This window comes from Notamacropus eugenii, chromosome 3 (assembly GCF_028372415.1).
Source record: "Notamacropus eugenii isolate mMacEug1 chromosome 3, mMacEug1.pri_v2, whole genome shotgun sequence".
Classification (NCBI taxonomy): domain Eukaryota; kingdom Metazoa; phylum Chordata; class Mammalia; order Diprotodontia; family Macropodidae; genus Notamacropus; species Notamacropus eugenii.
The window spans coordinates 152,337,095-152,350,418 of NC_092874.1; the positions used below are offsets into that span (position 1 = coordinate 152,337,095).

At 36.5% G+C, this 13,324-nt stretch overlaps 1 protein-coding gene across 2 annotated transcripts in view; it reads left to right on the forward strand.

Annotated features, from left to right (window-relative positions):
- Nucleotides 1–13,324, forward strand: part of RELN (reelin) — a 553,318-nt gene that overhangs the window by 328,016 nt on the left and 211,978 nt on the right. The gene's annotated exons all lie outside the window — the stretch shown is intronic.

The following is a 13,324-nucleotide window of genomic DNA, read 5'->3' on the forward strand; positions in this document are numbered from 1 at the left end:
TTTTAACATTTTAAACAACTTCATAATTTAAATAAAGATGAATTCCTTCATAGTTTTCTAAGTTGAGAGGGGAGAAAGAAGTTTGAAAAACAGTATGTGCAATACTGTGTCCCAAATGTCCTCCATATGTCCTATATTTTTTTTAAGAGTAGACTAAGTAGCCTTAGTGATTCCCCAAGAATACCCAATTCTGTCTATTCCTGGATGATCTCTGCAGATCTCTGCAGTGAATACTATAGAAAATGTTTATCAGTCATAAGGACTTTCTTAAGGCAACATGGTAGACATATGGGGAAAGAGCACTGGACTTGGAGTCAGAAAACCTGGAGCTTCACCACAGTTCCACCAATTTACTAATTATGTGACCTTGTTCAAGTCATTCACCCCCTTATAAGATGGTTTTAGTCACTTGTGAAATGGATGTTTTAGTAATTGAATTACCTACATTGATGAGGAATCAAATGAAACCCGGTACAAAGTCCTTTGTAAACATTGTAGGCTAATATAAATGTGAATGTGAGAAAATGGCGGTATTTTGGCAAAATCTTTATTTTAGGATTCTTAACCTAGAGTCTGTGAACTTATTCCTTTAAAATTTTGATAACTATTTCAACATAATTGGTTTCTTTTGAGATCTTGCTATTTTATTTTATGCATTTGAAAACATCATTCTGAGAAAAGGTCCATGTAATTCAGTCAAATACATGAGTAAATCTTAAGTACCTAACATGTGCTAGTTACTGTGCTAAAACTGAGAAATACAAAGAAAGGCAAAAACACTGTCCTTTCCCTCAAGGAGCTCATGTTCCAAGGGGGACAGGAACATTCAAACAACTGTATATATCGCTATGAAGCTGCAGCATGTATTCAAATTCTTATTGTTGGAAGTATAATTATATGAATTATCCTAATTGATTCCAGGGCAATGGTAATACGTGGTGTGAATTCAAGTAATGGGGATTCATTTTTTTGCACTGATAATCAGAATCCATTGAGGAGATAGATAGATAGATAGATAGATAGATAGATAGATAGATAGATAGATAGATAGAGTGTGTGTGTGTGAATAAGAGGCAATCTCAAAGGGAAAGCAATAGCGTTGAGGGGATTGGGAAACATCTCTTGAAGAAGGTGGGATTTGAAGCCAGAAGTCCATGACACACACAAAAAAGTCAAAATCCTGCTTTATTTGGTAGGATTGAGACAAAAATCTGCCATCTGCGTTTGTATTTTTTTCTTTGTAAAACAGTTAAAACAATGGATATTGCCTGTTAGAACAAGCTGTCAATCAACAAGCACTTGTTAAGGATCTCTCCTGTGACAGGCACTTTGCTGGCTTTGGGGACATAAAGACATTAGTAAAAGAGCTCCTGCCTCAAGTTGTTTACATCATCTTGAGCAGTGTGCTGATCTTCTGATTATATAGGGTCTCAAAGTGTTTAGACAGCCTTTCAAAAGCCTTGTTTCAACCACTCTCTGACTCCATGGCTGTGTTTCTGTACTTACACATTTAAAATCTGGGGACAAAAACCATTCCACCTTGAATACCATCAAAATACATCTGTAAATTAGCAGTAATTTGTTGGCAAATTATGCCATTAGCATCTCCTTGATAATATTCATGGTGCTATTTACCTGAAGAACTGCAGGGTTGATAATTAATAACTGTGCTGAATACATAATGAACAAAGTTCCTAAAACCTCAATGGTAAAGGTTATGAATCCCTTAATGCTGCTTCTTGGCAATAAGAATATTTTAATGTTTTTCCGTTACAGGGTGTGGAGTTGAAAAACAAAAGTTTATTGGAGGGAGAATCCTAATAAGTCGCTAATGTGTTCTCAGAAAGCATTTATAAGACATTGTCTAATTAAATTCATAATACTGGAGAAGAATATGACTCAGGGACAGGCTTAGACTTCAGACATTAATTAGGAATCATATATTATTAGGAGAAGTGAAAGAAGGAGAAGTGCATTCTTAGGAAACAGGAAAATTCAATCAAGCCCAAAGATTTCTTTCTTAAGAGGTGGTTATTAATTATATTAGCAAACATGGTGATTTATAAATAATTAATATAGCAAATTATCACAATCCCCTTTCATTTTCATCTTGGATGATGTGACTTGAGGCAATAGATCACACGTGTACCTCAGCTGATAATGATTTGTGCCTCCAGATCCTAGGTCATAGCTTAGCTTGTTGTCTAACTTAACTTGTTGGTTTAATGATATTTAGTGCCACTTATGTCAGCCTCAGTAGGAAGCAAAATCTAATTTAAATATCTGCCCCATATCTTCAACATCCAGACTTCCTTTTTTCTTCTCAACCCATAAATGAGAATACCCTTGCAGGCTGGATTTATGGGATCTTGGACTCACAGGCTGCCTCCCCACCAGGCTGCTTGCAGCCCCCCAAAGGTATACGATACAGCCCATTGTCCCTTTGTTCAGATGAATATGTAATCGGATTAACCAGCCTTTGTGAAGGGGAAGGAAGATTTAGATCTTTATAGAACAAATAGACAAGTATTATAAACTTAAGCCAAACACGAAATTTGAGCTTCAGATCCCTCCAACTTGGTGTAGGCTGTTCAGAAACTTCTATATTCAGTGCGGATGTATAGCAGGGATTCTTTATGAAACATAATTGAGCAACAAAATGGCCAGGTAAATGCATAAGTTTAAAATAGAAACTATTTATGCAGCCAATGAATACATTAAATTATGGGCCTGCATTTTTAAAATTCAAAATTAAAATAGAGTAAGTAAATTTTTAACTTGGAAGCTTTGTTGGTAAAGAGGAAAAGGTGGCATTATTTCACTGCAGATTGTATTGACCTTTTCTATGTGACCCAATTTTTCTTCAAACTAATAGATAGCAAATTTAGAGCATATAGGGTGAGTTTTGATGAGAAGAATTATAATTGGTTTTGGACCAATGAAAGTGGAGAAAATAATGACATAAATACTACCAATGTATGGCAGAGGAGCTAGCAGAATGAGGAAGCCCCTCTCTACTAGAGATGTTTGTTTACAACTAAAAAAGCCGAAAGAGCAAGGACCTCCTCTGTTATGTGACTTTCGAGTTTCATGTAAGAGGTTGGTGGGCTTTTCCTTTTACTTCTCTTGAAAACAAGCAGCAGCTTGATGTCGTGTCTAGAGCCAGTTGAAACGAGAAATATCTAAGTCCTAGTCAGTGACTGCAACCCTGAGAAAATCATTTAATCTGTCAGTGCACTTGTATCCAACTCTTCATGACTCCATTTGAGGTTTTCTTGGCAAAGATCCTGGAGTGGTTTTCCATTTCCTTCTCCAGCTCATTTTACAAATGAGGAAACTGAGGCAAACAGGGTTAAGTGACTCCCCCAGAATCACACAGCTAGTAAATGTCTGAGGTAAGATTTGAACTCAGGAACATGAGTCTTCCTGCTCCAGACCCAGGATCTATCCACTGTGTCACCTGGCTGCCCTCAGTGTTCTCAGCAACTCTGAAATTCTAAATTACAGAGAAAGTGTCAACCTGCATGGGTAGAGTTTCCTCACCCAAGAGTTCCATATCACAGTTCTAGTGCCTAGCCTTTCTTGTACTTAGGATAAGCAATCTATCTTTCCAGCTATATAGTTCATGTTAATGCCCTTTCAAACAGGATTGCCAACCAGACCCCACACTGTCCTCTTTCTGTCCTCTGTGCCTTGTAAAATGCACATGTTCCTCTCAAGATCTTTTTCTGCGATTTAGACCCAGCTCAGGTACCGATCTTCCTTGAAACCTGTTCTGATTCTGATCCTCTCGAAAATAGGAGGGGATAGCAGCTGATTTGTATTTACTTATCTGCATGCATATTATATCCCCATCCCCCAACCCCCACCTCAATGCCTAGATTCTAGGACCTAGAAGAAAGCAAGTGTTTGGGTTTCTTGGACTATGCCCAGGGAGAAGACTTAATAAAACTTCTGAACTGAACTGATACTTGAACTCAGATACAAGTACTTCTTCTCAACCCTCCCTTTAAGATTTATGACATTTTTCATAAAAAATATACAGTACTCAAATATTTGTATTTCAGTAACAGAAACCAGAGAAATAGAAAATTCCCACAGGAGAAGCTTTTACAGAAAAATAATGCAGAACACAATTAGGTTCTTTTCTTTTATCTTTGTATCTTTTTAATGCTTTCAAGCTGCACAACTATAAGTGATCTCTTCCTCTTGGAAATTCTTATACCACCCTGAATTTCTCCTAGGCATTCACTATATTTTTTATGTCTATTTGGTGTAGTTTGGTGTAGTCCAGGGATGGGAAACCTGCAGCCTCAAGGCCCCATGTGGCTCTCTAGGTTCTCAGGTGAAGAAGCCCTTTGACTGAATCCAAGATGCACATGAGGACCTAGAGGACCACATGTAGCCTTGAGACTGCAGGATCCCCAATTCCTAGTGTAGTCAATAGAGTGTTGGGCTAGGGGTCTTGAAGCACTGGGTTCAAATTCAGCTTCTAAACTTACTGGCTGTATAATCCTGGGGGGGATCACTTAATGTTTCTCTAAGGTTACTCCCTAATATTATCTCTTGTGCCTTGTTGGAGGAAACTCCTGTTCTTCAATTGCTACACTAAAGAAATCATTCCCATATCTAACTTACATTTTAATCATTTATATTAATTAATTATTTATATTTCTTAATGATAGAAAATATAGCTTAATTCCTTTTCATATCCATAATATAATATATTATGCTTTTCTAACTTAATCTGTGACTTCATTAAAAATATAGTAATTCCCAGAGAACAAATGCCTTATGCCAGTATAGACTAATCAACAAGCATTTATTGTCACTGTGATCCAGGCACAGAGCTATTCCCTGGGGGATACAAAGGAAAAAAAAGCAAAAAGTGTTCCTGCCTCCATGAAACTTTCATTTTTACATAGGATATGAAGTGGTACATACAAGATACATTTGATGTAGATAGGAGGTAGTCTTAGAGGGGAATGCACCAGTATCTGAGGAGAGTAGAAAAGGCCTCTTGAAAGAACTGACACTTCAGTTAAATCTTAAAAAGTTTCCAAGAGATAGAGGTTATGAGGGGGTGCATTATAGACATGGGGACGGCCAGGACAAAAGCACAGAAGTGGGAGATGGAAAATTGTGTGTGAGAAATAGCAAGTAAGCCAGTATAGCTGGACCATAGAGAGCAGCCAGGAAAGACAGGAAGGAACCAGGTATGAGGAGCCTGAAAAGACAGAGACATTTGTAGTAGGAAGCTATTGGAGCTTACTGAGGGGGAGGTAAAGAGGGGCATTGTTGAATTTAGACTTCTGTGCCTGAGTTGAAGATTGATTGGATTAGGAAGAGACCTAAGGCAGAAAGACTAATTAAAAGGATTTTGTAACAGTGCAAGAGAGGTAAGTGGTGCCTGATGCAGAGTGGAGACTGTATCGGTAGAGAATAAGAGATATATGTGAGAGAGATTGCAGAAATTTGGCAAGCAATCATATATGTGACATGGGCAAGAGAAGAGTTAAGGTTGCCCATATGACTGGGATGTTCCGAATAGGACAGACATGTTGTAACCAAGTCATACCAATCCAATTGTTAAATTTTCAGCATAAATATTTACACTTTGGAAATCGGCAAATGCTGCAAATTGAAAAATGCATATGTTGTTTTGTGGAATGTTGAGACTTGAGAAAGTTATGGAGAAAATGTTAATGATGCAGATTAAATCTGAAAAGGGGAAGGAAGAAAATAAAGAAGTTTACATGCTAACTTGATGATATTTTAAAGAAATAGCAAGTTGTATGTAATTGATTTGTAGTTTCATGTGTAATCATCTTTTTTTATTCTACTATATTAAAGAAATGCTTGTTCTATTTCATAAATCTAAAAAAAGTGTCCAGTTATTAAACATTTAGTGGCATACTACTACATAGGGCTATCTTGGGGGAGGGAGAGAGAAGAGAATGAGCTCTATTTTGGACATGTTGAATTTTAAAAGTCTATGAGACATTCCAACTTTAAAAAATGGTTGTAATAGGAAGGTCTTGATGCAGGAGTGGAGATTAGGGGAGAGACAAGGACTGTGTAAACAGAGATGAGAGTTGATGAGCTCAGAAAAGAGAAGAGAACCTAAGCTAAGCTTTCTGGGGCATCCACAATTAGTGGGCATTACCTGGATGAGGATCCAGCAAAGAAGACAAAGGAGCTGTCAGTCAGATAAGACGATAACCAAGAGAGAAGAAAGTTATGGAACCTCAGGGAGGAGAGATTATTCAGGAGGAGAAAGTACTAATTAGTGTCAAATGCTGCAGAGAAGTAAAAAAAAAAATACTAATACTATTTATTTATAAATATTTGGCTTATATAAATATCTTATTTTATCCTTACAACATCCCTGGGAGGTAAGTGTTGTATTATTCCCATTTTACAAATGAGGAAACTAAAACAGAAGTTAAGTGACTCACCTAGGGTCACATAGCCATTAAGTATCTGAGACTGAATTTAAACTCGGGTCTTCATAACTCTAGGTCTAACAATCTATCCACTGTGACAGCTCATTGGTTCTAAAGGATGAGGATTGTGAGAAAGCCACTAGATTTGGTCGTTATGATGTCATTGGTAACTTTGAAGAAAGCCATTCAATAGAATAATGCGGTCAGAAGTCAGAACATAGAAGGTTTAAAAAAAAGTGAAATTGAAAGTGAAATTAACATTTCCAAGGAATTTAGGTGGAATGGAGAGAAAAGGTATAGCATCATTTGGCAGTCATGGTAGTATCTAGAGAGGGTACTTTATAACCCAGAGAGCTATGTGGGGCATTAAGAGATTAAGTGATTTGCCCAAGGTCCCAGACAGTTTGCCAGGCATGAGTCCTGAACCCATCCTGACTCCCAGGCTGGCTCTCTATTCACTCTGCATACTTCCTTTCATCATTCCCAGTAAGTACTTAAATAAATGCTTTTTTAATTGAAAAAAACTATTTGGGAAACTATCTTTGATGCTGAAAATATGAATTCAGTCAGCCTTGCCTTATTGGTTTCCTGATATGAGGACATCCCTATATGTAACTGTGTTATTTAGAGCATCATAGAATCTTGAGAAATAGAATTGTAACACAACTGTAACCTTTAGGAATCATTAACCATAACCCCATTTCATTTATAGATGAGGAAACTGAGCCCAGATAATTTCATTACAGTGGAGATATGTTGGAATTGGTATTTAAAGTCCTGAACTCAAATCCTGCTTGTTACTACCTATGTTACTTTGGGAAAATCACAACCATTTTAATGCCTCAGGTTCTTCACCTGGAAAATGAAAGGGGATGGTTTATTGATAATCTCTATGGCCCCTTCCATCTGTAAATAGATGATCTTATGATCCAAAGTAACTTGCCCAGGGTCAGTTACCCAATGAACAGCACACCCAAAACTAAAATAGAGGTCTCCCAAATTCCAGTCAAGTGTTAGGTCTAGTATAGTATCCTTGTGCTGTAGAATATCCAAATTTATGTATTGATAGGTGTAGAATAATAAACTTAACTTGAATTTTTAGTACACTTCAAAGTCATGTCATTTTAAGAGTAGTTATTTCCTTGATATGACTTTTTTTTTTTTTTTTTTTTTTTTTTTTTTGCTTACAGGGTTCCCTTCCTTATTTTTCACTAAGGAAAGCTTCCTAGCTCACATAACATTTATAAACATTTGTGTTTCCTAAGAATGCAATTTTGTTTAAAACTTTTTAATCAGCCATGAGTAACAGGAGGAACAATGAAGACTGATCTTTGAAGCGAAGAGTAGCTCAACTCAGCCTTTAAATAAACCGTGAAACATATAATGGTCCTGTGCTGATGTTTCCAAATATATTTTACATAAACTAATCTTCAGAAGTTATTAAGATACACAATTAAAATTAAGGGACAGAGGTTACCAACCCTGTCCTTCAACTGTGCCTTATATTTTCCTACATGCCATTTTATCTTTCTCATTTTTAAAAATACTCTAAAAGAGGCCAATACCTAGAAACAGACATAATCTGCATCATTTATAAGACCAGTTTCTTTTGTGGATCACTAGACTGAGTGTTTTAATTGGGATAAATGGAGCATAGAAAAGACCAATGAACCAGTGTGCATTTACCTTTTATGAGCAAAAAAAGAAAAGGCTCAACTACTTATTTTTTGGTGGTTTGGTGGCATGTTGAAAAATCAATCAATTTTTTTCTTTGAACTGTTACCTTCCACAGGCGACGGGAAATGCTTACAAAATGGAAGCATCAATTAAAAAATATTTAAATAAAATAAAATCTCCCAAATTTCCTAGCATTTTGTATCAATCTTTATTAAAGGCAGAATGATCGATTCCTTTTTCTCAGATCTAAAAGCCTGTTATTCTTCTAGCAGTTGAATATTGACCTAAGAGTCAGGAGACCTACATTTATGATCCTCATATGCTGTGCAACCTTTAGCAAATCACTGAAATTTTATGTCCCCCAATTTGTCCCATCTGCAGAAAAAAACATCGTGCAAGTCATGTTTATTAGATTGGCCCTGGTCAAGAAGAAATGAGGTAAAAAAAAAAAGAAATTTCTTGATGATTTTTGAAGCTCATGCAATTAATAAAAGCTGTGTCTTTGAAATCACTAAAATCCTTTTGTCAAAGAATGCACCAGGGGTGGGGAACCTGTGGCTTCGAGGTCACATGTTGTTTTCTAGGCCTTTGGGTGCAGTCTTCTGATAGAGTCCCAGTTTTACAGAACAAATTCTTTTATTAAGGGAGTTTTTTCTGTGAAGTTTGGATTCAAAGGGCCACACTTGAGGACCTAGAGGGCCTCTACTACTCCTGAAGAAGCACTTTATAAATGCTTGTTGATTGAATGATTGATATAATAGAACTAGCACCCTCTATTGAATATCCAAACTGATATATTAAACACACTAAGATGAATCTTAATGTGTCATTGACTTTGACTAGAGGAGAAGGATGAAGCATGGTGTAATAATGCAGTTTCCTAATAGGAAAAATATCTCCATGCAATAGGAAAATTTTTAAAATTAGGTAGCTAGCAATGTTATTTATCCAAATTGCTTCCTTTAAAAGAAAATTACCCAAGGATACAAGTACCCTTTCAATACAAATATTTAAAATCAGGAAAATGAGTCGTTAATCCATGTTGATAAATCAATATAAAACACCAATTTAAAGAGATACATAATCTTGATAATTATAAGTGATGATAATAATAGCCAGAATTTGTATAATGCTTTGAAGTTTCCAAAGAGGTCTACAAGTATTTTATCCTCACAAAAGCCCTGAGAGATAGGTGGTATTACTGCCTCCTTTTACACATGAGGAAATTGAGACAGAGGTTAAGTGATTTGCCTAGAGTCACACAGCTAGTGTCTGAGGTCACATGTGAATTTGTGTATTCTTGACTCCAGGTCTAGCAATCTGTCTGCTGTACCACTAGCTGCCTCTATGATTGAAAAGAAAGGTTGATTCATATAAGGAATTGACAATGGACTTCTCACCTTCATCAGATGAGGTTTGGGACCTAAGACTCCCTCGTTTTACAGATGAGGAATCAGACCCAGAGAGGGTATATAAATTGTCCAAGGTCACACAGGAAATAAAAGCAATTTCTGAATTTAAACCAATGTTCTCTTAACAGTTGGTGCAGTCCTCTTCAGAGGTAATGTCTTTTTTATCTATTATTTTATGACTCAAAAGAGCAAAATATATCCAAGATCCTAACAGAAGATAATCATCTTCTCCTCCCCTTCACAAACTTGCTCTTTTTCCTGCTTCCTGACATTAACTGTGGTAACATCATCCTCCCAATCATTCATCACAGTACTTGGTACATAATCAATGCTCAGTTATTGCTGATTGGTTAATAATTCAGACTTTAAAACTTGGACTCCTCTTTAATTCACTCATTTTTATCCCTGATATCTAATAAGTTACCCAAATCTTGTTATGTTGTCCCTAATAAAATTACATGAGTTTCAAAAATCATCAAAAAATTCCTTTTCTTTTATCATTTCTTCCTGGCCCAGGTCAGTTTCACAACTTCCACTCACGTTGTTGGGTCATGGCCATGAAGGGCAGGTGACGATTCCCCTCAAGGTTATAGGGGTAAACTTGAGAGACAAAAATTGGTTTCTAATACTATCATTTATGAGTACTCAATGGTGCGTTTTCCATTGATTATTGTTAATGTTAATTAGCCTGTCAAATTTAATTAGCTTTAAGAATTTAGTATCTTGCTTGCCTTCTCAAGGAGGAAAGAGAGATAACTCAATTTTTTTAAACGAATGTTAAAAACTGTTATTACATGTCATTAGAGAAAATATATAATTTTTAAAAGAATAAATAGAAGAAAAATGAAATATAATTTTAAAAAGAATTGGTTGTATACCAAGAGATTATATATAAGAACAGTTGATACAAAACATCCCTTCCAAACCAGCGTAAGTTTCACTATAAGTGCCTGCAAAGTACAAGGGAAAGTAGACTTCAGCTTGGAGCACACTTATGGCAAAGGATTAATTCACAGGTCCTGGTGGCTGCCAATCATTTTTCACTTTTAGAAGTCATGAAGAAGTTTCCATTAAGGGTATCTTGTGAAGTCAGATGCTGCATTTCTTCAGTATGTCTGATTTGTCCTCCAGTGATAATTACACGTAAAATCACTGTGACAGCTAAGAGGGAAAGCCCAAATCCTCTCGTTGTTGGAAGGTTACAAAGCCATTCTATTTGGAGGGAGGTGAGGCAGATGCCATCCTCCCAGCAGCAAAGTGATTCCCTCTCAGAGGTAAGTTCTAACCACAGGCTGACTTGCTAGAATTTCACCTTCTGAATTGCCTTGCTGTTTTATCCAAGACCCACAAGGGGCAACTGGTTGTTTTTAAAGAATCATAATCAGCTTCCTGTGTAGCAGCAGCACATTTCATCCAATGATCTAAAGCACTTCCCTTCTTCCAAGTTTTTTAACAAGATTGTTTGAACCAAGTTTCTGCCTTTGCTTGTTTCAATAGTGATATATAGGAATTGCTTGTATCTATTTTAAACATTTGATTGTTTTACATCATCAGAGAATTCTGACTTGATAAAGATTTGAGTATTTTGTAGTTATTTGTATTGGAGTAGGGGTAATTGATTCCATGAACATTTCTAGACTTTCTGAGTTCTGCTCGGGTAAAGTAGGTTTCTCCCTACCCCAACCCTATATTCTTACACTTTGCACTGTTGGTTGTACCTTTTCTCATGCTCCACATTGCTATTTCCAGACTCTTCCTCTACATCCATTCTACAACCTCTCTTCTTCGGGATGATTCTATACAAATTTACCACCCATTTAGATCCTAGTATTCTTTGAAGAGAACATTCTTCCTTCCTTCTCAATGAATTCAGTGCCTGGCTCATACTTATCTTTTCTACCCAACTCCTTTTCTCATACTCTGAGACTTCAACCTACATGTTGATTTTCCCTCAAACATGCTAACCTGAAATACTACCTCACAGGAATATTGGAAGGCTTAAATGAGATTATATATGTGAGTCATTTTACAGACTTTAAAGCCCCCATCTTAGAGTTAAACATCAATTGCTGTGATGGAACATTATTGTGCTAAAAGAAATGATGAGCAAGATGGCTTTAGATAAACAGGGAAAGACTTACATAGTGATGCAAAGTCAAGTGAGAACCAGAAGGACATTGTACACAGTAAAAAAGAGTATTGTAATGATAATCAACTGTAAAAGACTTAATTCTGACCACTACAGTAATCTAAGACAATTGCAAAGGACCCATGATGAAATAGAGATTGTATAGGACAGACTGGCCTGGCATGTGATGGTCCATGGGTTTACAAAGAGTCAGACAAGACTTAACCCCATCATGACGAAGCATGCTATCTGCCTCCAGAGAAAGAACTGATGAACTCTGAGTGTAGATTGAAACATGCCTTTTAACTTTATTCTTCTTGGGGTTTTTGTCTCTGTTTTCTTTTGCAACATGGCTAATATGAAATGTATTTTACTTGACTTCACATGTATAATCAATATAATGTTAATGTTTTCTCAAAGGGTGGAGGAGGGACAGGAGGAAGGGAATTTGAAACTGAAAATTTTTTAAAATGAAAGTTGAACATTGTACATGTAATTGTAAAATATTTAGTAATATGTACATACATACATATATGTATATACATACATATATGTATGTATATACACACACACATACACACACACAATCAATTACAAAAGTATATGATAAGGAAATTGTGCCTAGAAAGTGATTCTTGTGTAAAAGACCGAGGGGTTTTAGTAGACTGCAAGTTTAATGTGCATTAGTAATATGATATGGCAGCCAAAAATGGTGACTGAAGGTCAAAGAAATTCAGTGACTTGCCAGTATTCATGCAGCATGTGTCAGAGGTGGCATCTAAACTAGGTCTTCTGAACTGCAAGCCCAGCACTCCATCCACTCTACCATGTTAAACCTGAAGTCAAGAAATCTTGGGTTCATGTCCCACCTGTGACACTTACTAACTGTATGACCATGGGAAAGTCACTTAAACGTTTCTAAAACTCAGGAAAATGTTTAAGATGTAGACAGGATTTTATTTGCTCTACTGGCGGACTTTACCACAGTGAGAAAATACTGAAAGATTAACACATCTTGGTACCCCTTGGTGCATTATGGTATAGGTCAGCCTTCTTTATCTCAGTCAGTCAGTATACATTTATTAAGTGTCTTTGATCCCTTTTTGTTGCTCCCTATCTCACATTATTAGCCTCTTATCAGGCTCTCCAGCTCTTGCCCAAGGGTCCTCCATACATTATTGGTGAAAGATTTTCAAGTACCCTAGATCTACTATAATGTAATCCAATCTTCTCTCTCTCTCTCCCTCTCTCCCCCTCGCTCTCTCTGTGTTTCTCTCTGTCTCTTCTCTACTTCCTCTGGAAATTAATTACATCAGCACTGCCATTCTTAGAAAGGACTCATCAGTCATTTGCCTTGTGAGTCTGCTCATGATCCATGTAACCAATGATCCACTGATCCCTTATAGGTCTTGTCTCTGTTAGAATTTAAGCTATTAGAATTGGGGCATGGACGGTCTTTTCGAAAATTTTTTTATTTGTGTCACCTTACTCTATTGCTTGGCACAGTGCCTGGAATATAGTAATGAATGCTTTTTTTATTTATTCATTCATACTGACCTGCTTTATTTTTAGCCTGTTAAGTTATTTTGGAATCTATATTTCTCTCATGCAATGAATACATCAGCTATTTTCCCCGGTTATCTTTGTGACATTTGCACTTT